This window comes from Triticum dicoccoides, chromosome 5B (genome assembly GCF_002162155.2).
Source record: "Triticum dicoccoides isolate Atlit2015 ecotype Zavitan chromosome 5B, WEW_v2.0, whole genome shotgun sequence".
In the NCBI taxonomy this organism is placed as follows: domain Eukaryota; kingdom Viridiplantae; phylum Streptophyta; class Magnoliopsida; order Poales; family Poaceae; genus Triticum; species Triticum dicoccoides.
This window is the reverse complement of record NC_041389.1, coordinates 410,148,289-410,167,058: the sequence shown is the minus strand read 5'-3', so window position 1 is coordinate 410,167,058 and position 18,770 is coordinate 410,148,289.

Below are 18,770 nucleotides of genomic sequence, written 5' to 3'. Positions count from 1 at the left end.
GGGGGGGGGGGGCGGCCCCCTAGAGATTGAATCTCAAGGGGGGCGGCGGCCAAGGGGGGGACTTGCCCCCCAAGCCAAGTGGGGCGCCCCCACCCCTAGGGTTTCCAACCCTAGGCGCAGGGGGAGGCCCAAGGGGGGCACACCAGCCCACCAGGGGCTGGTTCCCTTCCCTCTTCAGCCCATGGGGCCCTCCGAGATAGGTGGCCCCACCCGGTGGACCCCCGGGACCCTTCCGATGGTCCCGGTACAATACCGGTGGCCCCCGAAACTTTCCCGGTGGCCGAAACTGGACTTCCTATATACAATTCTTCACCTCCGGACCATTCCGGAACTCCTTGTGACGTTCGGGATCTCATCCGGGACTCCGAACAACTTTAGGGTTACCGCATTCTAATATCTTACAACCCTAGCATCACCGAACCTTAAGTGTGTAGACCCTACGGGTTCGGGAATCACACAGACATGACCGAGACAGCTCTCCGGCCAATAACCAACAGCGGGATCTGGATACCCATGTTGGCTCCCACATGTTCCACGATGATCTCATCGAATGAACCATGATGCCGAGGATTCAAGTAATCCCGTATACAATTCCCTTTGTTAATCGGTACGTTACTTGCCCGAGATTCGATCGTCGGTATCCCAATACATCGTTCAATCTTGTTACCGGCAAGTCACTTTACCCGTACCGTAATGCATGATCCCATGACCAAACACTTGGTAACATTGAGCTCATTATGATGATGTATTACTGAGTGGGCCCAGAGATACCTCTCCGTCATACAGAGTGACAAATCCCAGTCTCGATCCGTGCACAGGCGGACCTCTCCAGTGGGCAGGGTATGGCAGCCGCCATACCTTACTTATGGGCAAAAAAATAATATACATATGCATCGATACTTGCATAAATTGCTTGACTCGTTTGACCGCACCCAACGCTGGCCAGCCTGGCCTGATGGGCCGACGTGACGCATCCTACTGTTGGGCACTTGGGCCAGCAACAATCGGTCGAGATTAATCCAGCGCTCACGCACACGAGACACGACGCCCAGCTGCGATGGAACCCTAAGCAGTTAGCGCGGCGGCGGCAGCTGGCCAGGTAGTGAGGATGAGGAGGGCTGCAGGCAACCGATGACGGGGCAGTTGACGGCCGGACGGCGACGGCTGGCCGGGAGCTTAGAGGGCGGCGACAGCAAGCGGCGGCTCCAGCAGGCGACGACAGTTGGGGATTTTCCTGGTAATATGCTAGGGTCCGAAACTCTAAACCACTCCTCTGCTCTAAACTATTTGTAGCCACTGCCACTTTGTTTATACAATTATATTTTCCATCCATGCTAGTGTAAGCACAGGTTTTTGTTTTTAGATGATTATACGTACAAGCTAATAAGATTCCCAACCGGCGTAGTTCTGCGACTTCTGTCCATAAGATGGGAAAGAAGGGGAAAGGACCAGCAAATGCAAAGGAAAGAGGAGGAAGAGGTATATTTATCATGTCCACTTGGTAAAATTAAGGAATATGTCTTACATTGTGTGATAGATCTTCAAAAGTATTGCTCTTGCTAAAATTAAGGAAGATTTTCAGAAGGAGAGTAGGGCACTGCCATTGCCTGGGTCTTCTAGATGCCATTATAAGCTTCATTATCGGTATGTTTTTAGGTTGTTTTCTTATTGAAACATGTCTACATTTTCATTGTATTTTGTTATTCATTTGTAGTGTGCATTGTTAGTGTGTATTGATTCCTTTGATTCGCATAAAAAAAATTCTTAGTGAGACTTCGCCCCACCTTAAATTTTTTTCGTGGTCCGCCTCTGGATCCGTGTCAACGATCTTGTGCTATGCTTAGGATTGGGTCTTGTCCATCACATCATTCTCCTAATGATGTGATCCCGTTATCAATGACATTCAATGTCCATAGTCAGGAAACCATGACTATCTGTTGATCAGCGAGCTAGTCAACTAGAGGCTCACTAGGGACATGTTATGGTCTATGTATTCACACATGTATTATGATTTCCGGATAACACAATTATAGCATGAATAATAGACAATTATCATGAACAAGGAAATATAATAATAATCATTTTATTATTGCCTCTAGGGCATATTTCCAACAGTCTCCCACTTGCACTAGAGTCAATAATCTAGTTACATTGTGATGAATCGAACACCCATAGAGTTCTGGTGTTGATCATGTTTTGCTCGCGGAAGAGGTTTAGTCAATGGATCTGCGACATTCAGATCCGTGTGCACTTTGCAAATATCTATGTCTCCAACTTGAACATTTTCACGAATGTAGTTGAAGCGACGCTTGATGTGCCTGGTCTTCTTGTGAAACCTGGGCTCCTTGGCAAGGGCAATAGCTCCAGTGTTGTCACAGAAGAGAGTGATCGGCCCCGACACATTGGGTATGACTCCTAGGTCGGTGATGAACTCCTTCATCGAGATTGCTTCATGTGCTACCTCCGAGGCTGCCATGTACTCTGCTTCACATGTAGATCCCGCCACGATGCTTTGCTTGCAACTGCACCAGCTTACTGCCCCACCATTCAAAATATACACGTATCCAGTTTGTGACTTAGAGTCATCCAAATCTATGTCGAAGCTAGCGTCGACGTAACCCTTTACGACGAGCTCTTCGTCACCTCCATATACGAGAAACATATCCTTAGTCCTTTTCAGGTACTTCAGGATATTCTTGACCACTGTCCAGTGTTCCATGCCGGGATTACTTTGGTACCTTCCTACCAAACTTACGGCAAGGTTTACATCAGGTCTGGTACACAGCATGGCATACATGATAGACCCTATGGCCGAGGCATAGGGGACGACACTCATCTTTTCTCTATCTTCTACCGTGGTTGGACATTGAGCCGAGCTCAATTTCACACCTTGCAACACAGGCAAGAACCCCTTCTTGGACTGATCCATATTGAACTTCTTCAATATCTTATCAAGGTATGTGCTTTGTGAAAGACCTATGAGGCGTCTCGATCTATCTTTATAGATATTGATGCCTAATATGCAAGCAGCTTCTCCAAGGTCCTTCACTGAAAAACACTTATTCAAGTAGGCCTTAATGCTGTCCAAAAGTTCTATATCATTTCCCATCAAAAGTATGTCATCCACATATAATATGAGAAATGCTACAGAGCTCCCACTCACTTTCTTGTAAACGCAGGCTTCTCCATAGGTCTGCATAAACAATGCTTTGATCATTTCATTAAAGCGAATGTTCCAACTCCGAGATGCTTGCACCAGCCCATAGATGGAGCGCTGGAGCTTGCATACCTTGTTAGCATTCTTAGGATCGACAAAACCTTCCGGCTGCATCATATACAATTCTTCCTTAGGATAGCCGTTAAGGAATGCCGTTTTGACGTCCATTTGCCATATCTCATAATCATAGTATGCGGCAATTGCTAACACGATTCGGACGGACTTCAGCTTCGCTACGGGTGAGAAGGTCTCATCGTAGTCAACCCCTTGAACTTGTCAATAACCCTTAGCGACAAGTCGAGCCTTATAGATGGTAACATTACCATCCGCGTCCGTCTTCTTCTTAAAGATCCATTTGTTTTCTATCGCTCGCCGATCATCGAGCAAGTCTGTCAAAGTCCACACTTTGTTTTCTTGCATGGATCCTATCTCGGATTGCATGGCTTCAAGCCAGTTATTGGAATCTGGGCCCGCCATTGCTTCTTCATAGTTCGAAGGTTCACCGTTGTCTAACAACATGATTTCCAGGACAGGGTTGCCATACCACTCCGGTGTGGAACATGTCCTCGTGGACCTACGAAGTTCAGTAGTAACTTGATCTGAAGTACCTTGATCATCATCGTTAATTTCCTCTCTAGTTGGCGCAGGCACCACAGGAACATCTTCCTGAGCTGCGCTACTTACCGGTTCAAGAGGTAGTACTTCATCAAGTTCCACTTTCCTCCCACTTACTTCTTTCGAGAGAAACTCTTTCTCCAGAAAGGACCCGTTCTTGGCAACAAAGATCTTGCCTTCGGATCTGAGGTAGAAGGTATACCCAATGGTTTCCTTAGGGTATCCTATGAAGACGCATTTTTCCGACTTGGGTTTGAGCTTTTCAGGTTGAAGTTTCTTGACATAAGCATCGCATCCCCAAACTTTTAGAAACGACAGCTTAGGTTTCTTCCCAAACCATAATTCATACGGTGTCGTCTCAACGGATTTAGACGGTGTCCTATTTAAAGTGAATGTAGCTGTCTCTAGAGCGTATCCCCAAAATGATAGCGGTAAATCGGTGAGTGACATCATAGATCGCACCATATCCAATAGAGTGCGATTACGACGCTCTGACACACCATTACGCTGAGGTGTTCCAGGTGGCGTGAGTTGTGAAACGATTCCACATTTCCTTAAGTGCGTACCAAATTCGTGACTTAAATATTCTCCTCCACGATCTGATCGTAAGAAATTTATTTTTTGGTCACGTTGATTCTCTACCTCATTCTGAAATTCCTTGAACTTTTCAAAGGTCTCAGACTTGTGTTTGATCAAGTAGACATACCCATATCTACTTAAGTCGTCAGTGAGAGTGAGAACATAATGATAGCCACCGCAAGCCTCAACGCTCATTGGACCGCACACATCAATATGTATAATTTCCAATAAGTTGGTTGCTCGCTCCATTGTTCCGGAGAATGGAGTCTTGGTCATTTTGCCCATGAGGCATGGTTTGCATGTGTCTAATGATTCGTAATCAAGAGACTCCAAAAGTCCATAACATGGAGCTTCTTCATGCGTTTGACACCAATGTGACCAAGGCGGCAGTGCCACAAGTATGTGGGACTATCGTTATCAACTTTACATCTTTTGGTATTCACACTATGAATGTGTGTAACATCACGTTCGAGATTCATTAAGAATAAACCATTGACCAGCGGGGCATGACCATAAAACATATCTCTCATATAAATAGAACAACCATTATTCTCGGATTTAAATGAGTAGCCATCTCATATTAAACGAGATCCAGATACAATGTTCATGCTCAAAGCTGGCACTAAATAACAATTATTGAGGTTTAAAACTAATCCTGTAGGTAAATGTAGAGGTAGCGTGCCGACGGCGATCACATCGACCTTGGAACCATTCCCGACGCGCATCGTCACCTCGTCCTTCGCCAGTCTCCGCTTATTCCGCAGCTCCTGTTTTGAGTTACAAATATGAGCAACCGCACTGGTATCAAATACCCAGGAGCTACTACGAGTACTGGTAAGGTACACATCAATTACATGTATATCACATATACCTTTAGTGTTGCCGGCCTTCTTGTACGCTAAGTATTTGGGGCAGTTCCGCTTCCAATGTCCCCTTCCCTTGCAATAAAAGCACTCAGTCTCAGATTTGGGTCCATTCTTTGGCTTCTTCCCGGCAACTGGCTTACCGGGCATGACAACTCCCTTGCCGTCCTTCTTGAAGTTCTTCTTACCCTTGCCTTTCTTGAAACTAGTGGTTTTATTGACCATCAACACTTGATGTTCCTTTTTGATTTCCACCTCTACTGATTTCAACATTGAAAATACTTCAGGAATAATTTTCACCATCCCCTGCATATTGTAGTTCATCACAAAGCTCTTGTAGCTAGGTGGGAGCGACTGAAGGATTCTGTCAATGACCGCCTCGTCCGGGAGGTTAATGTCCAGCTGGGACAAGCGGTTGTGCAACCCAGACATTTTGAGTATGTGCTCACTGACAGAACTATTTTCCTCCATCTTACAACTGTAGAACTTGTCAGATACTTCATATCTCTCGACCCGGGCATGAGATTGGAAAACCATTTTCAGCTCTTCGAACATCTCATATGCTCCGTGTTGCTCAAAACGCTTTTGGAGCCCCGGTTCTAAGTTGTAAAGCATGCCGCACTGAACGAGGGAGTAATCATCAGCACATGATTGCCAAGCGTTCATAACGTCTTGGTTCTCTGGGATGGGTGCTTCACCTAGCGGTGCTTCTAGGACATATGCTTTCTTTGCAGCTATGAGGATGATCCTTAGGTTCCGGACCCAGTCCGTATAGTTGCTGCCACCATCTTTCAGCTTGGTTTTCTCTAGGAATGCGTTGAAGTTGAGGTTGACATGAGCGTTGGCCATTTGATCTACAAGACATTTTTTGCAAAGGTTTTTAGACTAAGTTCATGATAATTAAGTTCCTCTAATCAAATTATATATAATGAACTCCCACTCAGATAGACATCCCTCTAGTCATCTAAGTGATCCATGATCCGAGTCAACTAGGCCGTGTCCGATCATCACGTGAGACGGACTAGTCATCATCGGTGAACATCTTCATGTTGATCGTATCTTCCATACGACTCATGTTCGACCTTTCGGTCTCTTGTGTTCCGAGGCCATGTCAGTACATGCTAGGCTTGTCAAGTCAACCTAAGTGTTTTGCATGTGTAAATCTGTCTTACACCCGTTGTATGTGGAATTTGGAATCTATCACACCCGATCATCACATGGTGCTTCGAAACAACGAACTTTCGCAATGGCGCACAGTTAGGGGGAACACTTTCTTGAAATTATTGTGAGGGATCATCTTATTTACTACCGTCGTTCTAAGCAAATAAGATGCAAAAACATGATAAACATCACATGCAATCAAATAGTGACATGATATGGCCAATATCATATTGCTCCTTTGATCTCCATCTTCGGGGCGCCATGATCATCTTCGTCACCAGCATGACACCATGATCTCCATCATCATGATCTCCATCATCGTGTCTCCATGAAGTTGTTCGCCAACTATTACTTCTACTACTATGGCTAATGGTTTAGCAATAAAGTAAAGTAATTACATGGCGTTTATTCATTGACACGCAGGTCATACAATAATTAAGACAACTCCTATGGCTCCTGCCGGTTGTCATACTCATCGACATGCAAGTCGTGATTCCTATTACAAGAACATGATCAATCTCATATATCATTCATCACAACCTTTTGGCCATATCACATCACAAGGCATATGCTGCAAAAACAAGTTAGACGTCCTCTAATTGTTGTTGCATGTTTTTACGTGGCTGCAGTAGGGTTCTAGCAAGAACGTTTCTTACCTAGGTAAAACCACAACGTGATATGCCAATTTCTATTTACCCTTCATAAGGACCCTTTTCATCGAATCCGATCCGACTAAAGTGGGAGAGACAGACACCCGCTAGCCACCTTATGCAACTAGTGCATGTCAGTCGGTGGAACCTGTCTCACGTAAGCGTATGTGTAAGGTAGGTCCGGGCCGCTTCATCCCACGATGCCGCCGAAACAAGATAAGACTATTAGTGGCAAGAAAATTGACAACATCTACGCCCACAACAAGATTATGTTCTACTCGTGCATAGAAACTACGCATAGACCTAGCTCATGATGCCACTGTTGGGGAACGCTGCAGAAAATAAAAATTTCTACGCTTCACCAAGATCAATCTATGGATTCATCTAGCAATGAGAGAGAGGAGTGCATCTACATACCCTTGTAGATCGCGAGCGGAAGCGTTCAAGAGAACGGGGTTGATGAGTCGTACTCGTTGCGATCCAAATCACCGATGATCCTAGCGCCAAACGGACGACACCTCCGCGTTCAACACATGTACGGTTGGGGAAGACGTCTCCTCCTTCTTGATCCAACAAGAGGGAGGGAGAGGTTGATGGAGATCCAGCAGCACGACGGCGTGGTGGTGGAAGTAGCGGCGATCTCGGCAGGGCTTCGCCAAGCTCAGTGAGAGGGAGAGGTGTTGCAGAGGGAGAGGGAGGCGCCAGGAGCAGGGGTGCGCAGCCCTCCCTCCCCCCTCTTTATATAGGGGCCCTGGGGGGGGGGGCGCCGGCCCCCTAGAGATTGAATCTCAAGGGGGGGTGGCGGCCAAGGGGGGACTTGCCCCCCAAGCCAAGTGGGGTGCCCCCCACCTCTAGGGTTTCCAACCCTAGGCGCAGGGGTAGGCCCAAGGGGGGCGCACCAGCCCACCAGGGGCTGGTTCCCTTCCCTCTTCAGCCCACGGGGCCCTCCGGGATAGGTGGCCCCACCCGGTGGACCCCCGGGACCCTTCCGGTGGTCCCGGTACAATACCGGTGGCCCCCGAAACTTTCCTGGTGGCCGAAACTGGACTTCCTATATACAATTCTTCACCTCCGGACCATTTCGGAACTCCTCGTGACGTCCGGGATCTCATCCGGGACTCCGAACAACTTTCGGGTTACCGCATACTAATATCTCTACAACCCTAGCATCACTGAACCTTAAGTGTGTAGACCCTACGGGTTCGGGAATCACACAGACATGACCGTGATAGCTCTCCGGCCAATAACTAACAGCAGGATCTGGATACCCATGTTGGATCCCACATGTTCCACGATGATCTCATCGAATGAACCACGATGTCGAGGATTCAAGTAATCCCGTATACAATTCCCTTTGTCAATCAGTACGTTACTTGCCCGAGATTCGATCGTCGGTATCCCAATACCTCGTTCAATCTCATTACCGGCAAGTCACTTTACTCGTACCGTAATGCATTATGCCGTGACCAAACACTTGGTCACATTGAGCTCATTATGATGATGCATTACCGAGTGGGCCCAGAGATACCTCTCCGTCATACAGAGTGACAAATCCCAGTCTCGATACGTGTCAACCCAACTGATACTTTCGGGGATACCTATAGTATACCTTTATAGTCACCTAGTTACGTTATGACGTTTGGTACACCCAAAGCACTCCTACGGCATCCGGGAGTTACAGGATCTCATGGTCTAAGGAAATGATACTTGACATTGGAAAAGCTCTAGCAAACGAACTACACGATCTTGTGCTATGCTTAGGATTGGGTCTTGTCCATCACATCATTCTCCTAATGATGTGATCCCGTTATCAATGACATCCAATGTCCATAGTCAAGAAATCATGACTATCTGTTGATCAACGAGCTAGTCAACTAGAGGCTCACTAGGGACATGTTATGGTCTATGTATTCACACATGCATTATGATTTCCGAATAACACAATTATAGCATGAATAATAGACAATTATCATGAAGGAAATATAATAATAATCATTTTATTATTGCCTCTAGGGCATATTTCCAACACCTTTATCCTAACAGGAAAAGGAGGTTTCTCAACATAAGTTGTAGGAACAATAGGATCAGTATAGGTGATAGTCTTTTCTTCGACTGTAATAGGTGCAACTACTTTCACTTCAATCGGAGGATTATATTTAAACCACTTCTCTTTAGGGAGATCAACGTGAGTAGCAAAAGATTCACAAAAAGAAGCTAATATCTCATAGTCAAGTCCATACTTAGCGCTAAATCCACGGAAAGCATCGGTGTCCATAAAAGATTTAACAGAATCGAACTTAGGTGTCATACCTGACTCCTTACCATCGTCGGAACCCCAATCTTCAGAGTTGCGTTTAATTCTTTCCAATAAGTCCCATTTGAAATCAATAGTCTTCAGCATATAAGAGCCAACACAGGAAGTATCGAGCAGGTTGCGATTATCAAGAGAAAGCCGAGCATAAAAGTTTTGAATAATCATTTCCCGGGAGAGCTCATGATTGGGGCATGAATATAACATTGACTTAAGCCTCCCCAAGCTTGAGAGATGCTTTCTCCTTCGCGAGGCCAGAAATTATATATGTAATTACGATCACGATGAACAAGATGCATAGGATAGAACTTCTGGTGAAATTCCAATTTCAATCGCTTATAATTCCAAGATCCCGTATCATCACATAGCCTATACCATGTCAATGCATCTCCCTTCAAAGATAAAGGGAAGACCTTCCTTTTGACAACATCATCGGGAATACCTGCAAGCTTAAATAATCCACAAACTTCATCCACAAAGATAAGGTGTAAATCGGGATGCAATGTTCCATCTCCTGCAAATGGATTAGCTAGCAGTTTCTCTATCATACCCGAAGGAATCTCAAAGTAAATATTTTCATAAATTTCAGTAGGTTGAGGAGCAACTCTTTGCTCTTCTGGTCGGGGTGAAGATACCCCGAACAAGCCCCTCAAAGGATTAGTTTCCATAGTGACAAGTAACAGAAAATTTCAGCACACTATATAAATGTTTCCTTACCAAGTTCCACTCACCAAAAGCGCTACACTCCCCAGCAACGGCGCCAGAAAAGAGTCTTGATGACCCACAAGTGTAACTACTCACAAAGCATATTCATGTTCATAATCAGAGGGGTAATAATATGCATAAAGGATCTGAACATATGATCTTCCACCAAGTAAACCAATTAGCATCAACTACAAGGAGTAATCAACACTACTAGCAACCCACAGGTACCAATTTGTGGTTTTGATACAAGATTGGATACAAGAGATGAACTAGGGTTTTGAGAGGAGATGGTGCTGGTGAACATGTTGATGGAGATTGACCCCCACCCAATGAGAGGATCGTTGGTGATGACGTTGGTGATGATTTCCCCCTCCCGGAGGGAAGTGTCCCCGGCAAAACAGCTCCACCAAAGCCCTAGATTGGTTCCGCCTCGTGTCACATCCCTGGTCCTGTTATGCTCTAGGCTAGCTTCATGTGTGCATCATGTCTATATTTTTGAAACTTGAATTGAGGAATATTGGAAGCCTCAAAACCCTAAATAAAAGAGGGGCAAAAACCCTAGAAATCTCATTCATTGCTCCAAAAGGCTCTTCTTAAATGTTTGATAATTTTTGGTAAGGGTTCTGGTCCCAACCAAAATATTGAACATTTTTAAGGATTTATTTTTGGGACTTTGGATTTAATTCATTAGCTATTTGAATTTGAATTATATTCATATAATTAGAATATAATTTCAAATACCCCCTGAAATATTTTATAAGCTTTTGGAAAAGTCCATCTAGCAATATAAAATATTCAGAGGAGCTTTGGCATTGTTTGAATTATTATTTTTAATTCAAAACAGTGGCAAAAGAATTAAATAAAAGAAAACAGAACAAAAAAAAAATAAAAAGAGTAAAGCCTACCTGGCCTCACCCGTGCAGCCCACCAGCCGGCCCAGCTCCCCCACCTGGCCGGCCCAGCCCACCTCCTCCCCTTTGTCATCTTCCTCCCCTCGCACCGAAGCAGCTCGGTGGCGAGCGCCGATGCCGCCTCGGCCACCTCCTACCTCCCTGCTTGCCTCCGCTACTCCCTGGAGACGCCACGCGGCTCCCTCAGGCCTCTCTCAACTCCCTCCCGTGCTCATCCCCTTCTCCTGCTCTCCCTCTCGCTCCGCACCTCGGACCCGAACGGAGCCGTCGCCACCCACGCCGTTCGCCGCGGCCACCATCCCCCTCTCGCCTCCCCGACGCCTCCCAGAGCTCCGCAGTGCCTCCCTCAACCTCCTCGACGTCTCATGCGGCCAGAAGGGCCCCGAGCAGCCGCCATCGTCATCATCTCCAAGCTTCGGCCCCGGTGCCGTCTCCGTCGAATTCGGCCACTCCGGCGCGCCCCCGAGCCCAATGACCCTCCCTACAGCTCCACGGTGAGCCTCCGTGCAGAACCCCTCTCTCTCCCCTCGCGTTTGCGAGCTCTAGGCCATAGCTCCGTCGCGGCCGAACTTCGGCCGCCGCTGACCATGTCGCCGCCGTCACTGCAGCCAGTAAGGCTCGAAACCGAGCACGGCACCGTGCTCCTAGCATCTTCAGGAGCCCGGTGAGCCCCTTAGCCATCCCTCCCGTTCTCTGTGGCCTCGCCCCGCTCGAACCCGTAGCTCCGGCCGCCGCCAAACACGTCGCCGGCGCCTTTTCCGGCGTCCCCGAACCCAACTACCTGCACCACTCGCCGCGGGCCACTCCCAGCTATCCATAGCGCCCAACGGCGCCCCGAACGGTGCCCTGTACGTGAAACCCGCACCTGCACCGCCGCGTTTAGCCTCGCCGGCGGCTAAACGCCGGTGAGTTGACCCCGCCGACCAGGGGGTTTGACCCTTTGACCCCCCCTGTGTCCATGACATGTGGGGCCGGCCTGTCAATTAGGCTAGGATTAGTGTTAACTAAATATTAGTTAGTTTAATAGACACTGACAATGGGCCCCAGGCCACTAACTAAATTAGATTAGTTAGGTTAGTCACTGACGGATGGGACCCACAGGTCAGGATTGACCTGGACCAGCCCGTTGACCCGCTGACGTCATAGTGACGCAATGCTGACGCAATAAGTATTTTCTGGATTTATTATAATCAGAAAATTCCAGAAAATAGCTAAAACTTCAATAAATCATAGAAAATTAACCGTAACTCCAAATGAAATAATTTATATATGAAAAATTATCAGAAAAATTCAAGGAATCCATCTGTACCATTTTCATGCATGTTAGAACAACTTATAGCTGCTGTTTAGCACAAATCAATTAAATGGCATTTGAATAATCACATATGGAGTTTGAATTTGAATCTTGTATTCAAACCAACCCCATTTAATCTGTTGCTAGTTGCATTAGCTCAAAACACATTCATTTTGCCATGTCATGATCATGCATCATATTGTACATTGCATTGATTGTGTTCCTTTTTGTGTTGCCGGTATTTGTCCCCTCTCGATAGACGTGATACCGATGACGTGATCGTTGACACTGATGAAGACTCAATGTTATCTTCAGAAGTGCCAGGCAAGCAAAACCCCCTTGTTCATTCCAATACAATCCTACTCTCTCGCTCCTGCTCTCTTTTACTGCATTAGGACAACATCGATTCATCTGTTACCTGCTGCGGTAGCTGAACCCCTTTATCCTTTGCATGACCTGTCATTCCACAGTAAATAGATGAAACCCACTAGCATGAGTAGGAGTTGTTTGAGCCCTGTTGTGCCTACTCATTCATGTTTGTTTGTCATGCCTGCTACTGCTTAGAGTTGAGTCAGGTCTGATTCATCGGGGATGAATCAGAGGTGTGTGAACATGTCCTACTATGTGTGAGCTAAGTGTGTGAACACGATTTGGTAAAAGGTGTCGGTGAGAGGCCATGTAGGAGTACATGGTGGGTTGTCTCATTGAAGCCGTCCTTAGGAACTGAGTTCTGTGTTTGTGATCCATGATTCAGCTACTACCATGCATTGGGCCCTGAAATATGACCCCGCTCGACTTCTTATTCACCCTTGTTCCCTGTCCAGGAGTTGCAAGTAGTTTCTGGTGTTTGTAGCTTACTGGAGGCCGTGGACAGTGCTGACCGTAGGGGTGGGCTGTGATGCGGTAGGTACGTGGCACGGTGTACCGGATGCCCGTTTGGTATCTCGGGAACCCTGTTCACATCGTTTGGGGCTGTGAGCGAAACTCCGGCCGGATCTCCTCATGGATGGAACCCGAATAGGCGATAAACCTGGACTAGAGACTTGAGTGTTTAGGTAGGTCGTGGTCTACACCCACGTCGGCTTTCGCTTGAAGTCTGCCGAGCACATGTCGTGTGCAGACGCTAAGTGGTGGAAACATGTATGAAGAAGTACACCCCTGCAGGGTTAACATCAACTATTCGAATAGCCGTGTCCGCGGAAAAGGACTTCTGGGTTGCTTATATCAGTTCATAGACAAGTGAAAGTGGATACTCTAAAATACGCAAGATAAGCGTGAGTGCTATGGATGGCGTTCTCGTAGGGAGACGGGAGCGGATCCATAGTGGTGTATTGATATGGTGAATATGTGGACTCGTGTGCGCCACCTCAAAAGAGTCGCTTGCACTCGTAGTTTAGGATAGCCACTGAGTCAAAGATGGCTTGCTGTAGTTAGACCCCACCATCCCCTTGTTGAAAATGATGCATATGTAGTTAGTTCTGATGTAAGTCTTGCTGGGTACATTTGTACTCACGTTTGCCTATTTTATGTTTTTGCAGAGAGACTTCAGTCTCACTAGTAGTTCCACGTGGACTTCGACGTTTAGCTTGTTACCTCAGCTACGATCTTGAGCCCTCGGCAGGATCTGGTAGATAGTCAGGCTTCTCAGCCTTTTTCATTTCTAGATGTCTGTACTCAGACATGATAGCTTCCGCTTGTGTTTTGACTTGTATGCTCTGAATGTTGGGTCGTGAGACCCCTGTTTGTAATATCTCGCTCCTCGGAGCCTATTGAATAAATACTTGAGTCGTAGAGTCATTTTGTGATGCCATGTTGTATTGCACATATCGAGCATATTGTGTGTATGCTATTGAAATGCTTGGTATGTGTGGGATCTGACCATCTAGTTGTTTATCCTTAGTAGCCTCTCTTACCGGGAAATGTCTCCTAGTGTTTCACTGAGCCATGGTAGCTTGCTACTGCTCCGGAACACTTAGGCTGGCCGGCATGTGTCCTTCTTCGTTCCTGTGTCTGTCCCTTCGGGGAAATGTCACGCGATGAATATCGGAGTCCTGTTAGCCCACTACAGCCCGGTTCACCGGAGTCCTGCTAGCCCAGTGCTACAGCCTGGATTCACTCGCTGATGACCGACACGTTCGATGCTGGGTCATGGATGCCTGTCCCTGTAAGTCTGTGCCACTTTGGGTTTACGACTAGTCATGTCAGCCCGGGCTCCTTATCATATGGATGCTAGCGACACTGTCATATACGTGTGGCAAAAGGCGCAAACGGTCTCGGGCAAAGGTAAGGCGACACCCGTGGGAATACCGTGCGTGAGGCCGCAAAGTGATATGAGGTGTTACATGCTAGATCGATGTGGCATTGAGTCGGGGTCCTGACAGCGTTGGTATCAGAGCTTGACTGCCTGTAGAATTACCAAGCCAAACTGGTCAAAGTTGAGTCTAGAAATTCTTAGTTATATAAGGGAATTGATTGTGGGATGGAACGTAAGGCTCTTTTTACTCCTTATACCTTATGCCCTCTGATCTGAGTCATCTTATCTTCCTGCGGGGATTAAGAACTAGGCTATCTTTTCTTTCTATCAGGATCACATGTTACTAATCCGTAGACTTATAGATTGTTGGATTTAAGTCTCAGTTCAGTTCTTACTACTTCTGTATGTTAATTGTTGATCTCGAAACCTTGATATTGTGCTTATGAGTGGTTATGCCACCATCTTTGTGAATGTCTCAAATCTTTTCTGAGCATTTACAGCCGTTATGCTGTCCGAGTCATCCCAGGTTTCTAAAGAGTCTGATGCATTTGCAAAATCCTTTCCCTCTGGTTTCGATGTTCCTTTATGCCAGCTCAATCACACTAATTGTTGAGTTGAGGTATTCTATTGCCTCGACATATATGTTGGAGATATTATTATGACCCTAGGTGTCATAGGGGATCATCTAGTAGTCTAGCCATGATTTATGTTCCAGTGTGATGACTCTGGCCGTCATTCTCGAAAGCATCCCGTGATGCTACTTAGTAATAGGTATTCTATTCCTGGGTTCTTAAACCCGATATTCACCCTACTTACATCATGTTGATAGTGTTGCTAGCTCCTTTAGTATATTAGTAACCTTTGCGATAGTCCTCGAGGTCCGTGGTATATCGTTCTTCCAAATACCATGAACCATTATGGCAGAAGTTTGTTGGATCAAAAGATCACAACAGGCCCTCTATGAGTTCTCCATGCTATCTTGTGACTCTGCCAGCTCAACCTTTCTGCATGGGTCATCCGGAAGAATTATGTTGAACTTTGTTCGGCATACCAACCCATGTATCCACAACTCAGAAAGTTATATGTTCTTTTGAGTTGTCCCATCTTAGTTGTTTCCGACCCTCGCCTATCAATTGATAGTCAAGAGTATGTGGCGTTCGTTTATCGATGCCTATTACCCTTGTGGTCCGTCAAGCCATTCTGTCCTGAATGACTTGGAGAAACAAACTCCAGTACCTCTTCCATATCTAGGATTGGGTCAAAACAATTGTACTCCGCAGATCAAAATGCCAATCCAGCTTTTGCTCTGTTCTACCTCGGAGTATTACCATCTTTTATATCGGGATTGTTATAGGAATTGCACACCATCCTATGAACTCTTGGTACAGTGATACTTTTGCCATCATTGTTCATTCCTTGGTTCCTGTGTTATTGTAACCGGAATGCCGACAAATGAATCATGGCGTGTGAAATCAATACTCCCAGCAACCTCGTTGCTTGGTAGTTAAAGGATAATAATTTCAATCTTAGCATGTTGGTTTTTAAATCATCCCTCTAAGACTGATCGTGCTACCTAGTCCTTATTTCGGTGCACCCTTCGATTGATGAGTTAGGATCTTGTCAAGTCCTCACTCATTTGATCATATCGTCTTGCCCTCAAAAGCGAGATTGTTCTCGAGCTTAGTTACATACCGGTGGTTCGTGATTTTTTTTGAATGTCTTCTCGGAAGTATCACCAGGTCGTCACCTGACCGTTATGTTGAGCTCGTGATCAAGTTGGTTTATTCCTGTAAACCACCCCTTCTCCAAGAATTCGTGTTGGATACCCTGAGCTAGTTGGATAAGCTAAACAACAACTTGGAGAGTTGGAAGATAAAAGCTTGTCCGACTTAGTTCATGTTAAGGGATATCTTTTGTGTGTGTGTGTGTGTATGTTGAAAAAAGATGATATCTTCATCAATTGGTCCTCGTGAACAATTGTTGGATCTATTATCTTACCCAAACCTTTGATTGAGTATGGGCTATCATCCAATCAGACCAAAACCAATGATATTCGTAATGTTGTCTTACTCGTGGTTGATCCCTCGAGCATACACCATTACATCTTTGGCCTGACCAATGCTATCACTTGTTCACTTAACTATGGAATTCCTTTTAAAAGGAAACCTAGATGAATTGTTGTTGAGCCCATTGACAACATCCTTATCTGCTCCATAATTTTGTTGAACATTAAGCTAGTGTTGGAAACTTTTGAAAGCATTTGTTCATGCTAGCTCATGAAGCATATGTTTGGATGAAGGTAGTGACTTCCTTTAATTCATGTGCATTTGATGCAAGTTGCCGCCGTGGATTCGAGAAAGTCAATGTTGCTTTCTTTGGAATCATTCCAAATCAGTCATGCACACGTGCGAAGAATTCTGTGGTTTGAAGACTTGCAACCTTCAATCTATATGTGTCCCTAGCACACCAAGCCACTGATTGATTTGTTCAAGGAGAAGAAGTTCCTTCTTGAGAGTATACCTTATGCAAGGACTTCGATATCCTCGATGATGGTTCCCCTCCTGAACTCGGTAGTGTTTTATTATAAGACTACTTTGTAGTCATGCTTGTCTGGGACAACGTGTTCACATGTTGTAGTAGAACCAGCTCATGTTTTGGAGCTTGCTATCGTAATTCATTTCCCGAGAATCTCGCAACGTCATCTCGTCGATTTGTGTTGCAAACTTCCGTTTTTCTTCCTAGACTCGATGAGTCTGGAATATCCTGACACCAACCAGATCTGAATCTCAGGCAGATATGATGGTTGGAATATTTCCCAAGAATTATAATATTGGTCGCGCGATAACCGGTAAAGTGGATGTCGTGGCCAACACATCCAGCCGGAAGATCTGTTATTATATTATCTTGATTGGAGAAGTTGGCCACCTCCCCATAGGGATTTCGTAGGATTTACTCCCTAGTTGCCCCTATGGATTTTTGTGTTCCCGAAGTCCGACCTTTTACTTGATGTTTTAGATATCAAACCATATCTATGAATGGGTTATACTAGCGCATCAAGGAGAACATTAGAAGCGGAGTGCTAAATGTCTCTTGGTCGATCATCCAGATTTTATTTCCTTGGCCCCGCTAAGATGAAATCTGAGAAGTGTTATCTTCCTTTGCATCTGCATCCTCCATCACCATTCATCATGGTAGTAGGTTGTGTTACCGGACCCTTGACACGGATGTTGGTAAAACCTTGATGAATATGGAAATGCTCAAGTTCTTGAGAGCACGCACAAGCACTACGAGTTATCATCGGCACTAACTGGGTTTGCTCTCAGTTTCCTCGGCAATGCTATGACCTTTTCAAACAGTGAATTCACTCTCCAGTGTTGGGTTCTTCCCCAGTTACCAGAATCATTCCCAGCATTTGCATTTTGTTCCCATCTTGCACCGCCAATGTGCCATTCCACCATGGGTCTTTTCCTTTTCCGGTGATAAGCAAAATCATCCATTACGTTGTCTTCAACAAGGTAATCCACATCATCCAAGTTTGAGTATGCCATTCTACCGAACCCCTCTAAATGATCGATTATGATTTGCCTTAAGCTGGTATAAAGAGTCTCAGTGATCTCTATATCAAAGGTAATTCTTTTTGCCACTTAAGATAATTCTACGAGTCACCATTCCTAAGATGTCTCGATGTGGTTTCATGGCAACTCAACTCCTTGCTACGTTGACAATCGTTTACCACCTTTTTAAGTGTGGAATTGTTGTCCACCTAGTGAACCTTCGTCATCCGTTTCTTTCCACCCCTCTTGATGTGTATCTCGTGTCTCAACCCGAGAGATGGTTCTATGTCTCATTCCGTGAGTTAATCCTGAGTTGTTCGATCTTCGAGGAGATCGACCCTTCTAGAGTCTCCTTCTTCCCTCCATGTCATGTTGACAGGATTTCTCAGAGCAGGACTTCAAGACAAAATGGTGTTCAAATCAACGTTCATTTGAAGTGCACCCTGGATCATGAAGATTATACTAGTTTGCGTTTCCCCTTCACCCTACCCTACGCTTGAATCTCGGGACGAGATTTTTGTTTAGTGGGGGTGAGTTGTCACATCCCTGGTCCTGTTATGCTCTAGGCTAGCTTCATGTGTGCATCATGTCTATATTTTTGAAACTTGAATTGAGGAATATTGGAAGCCTCAAAACCCTAAATAAAAGAGGGGCAA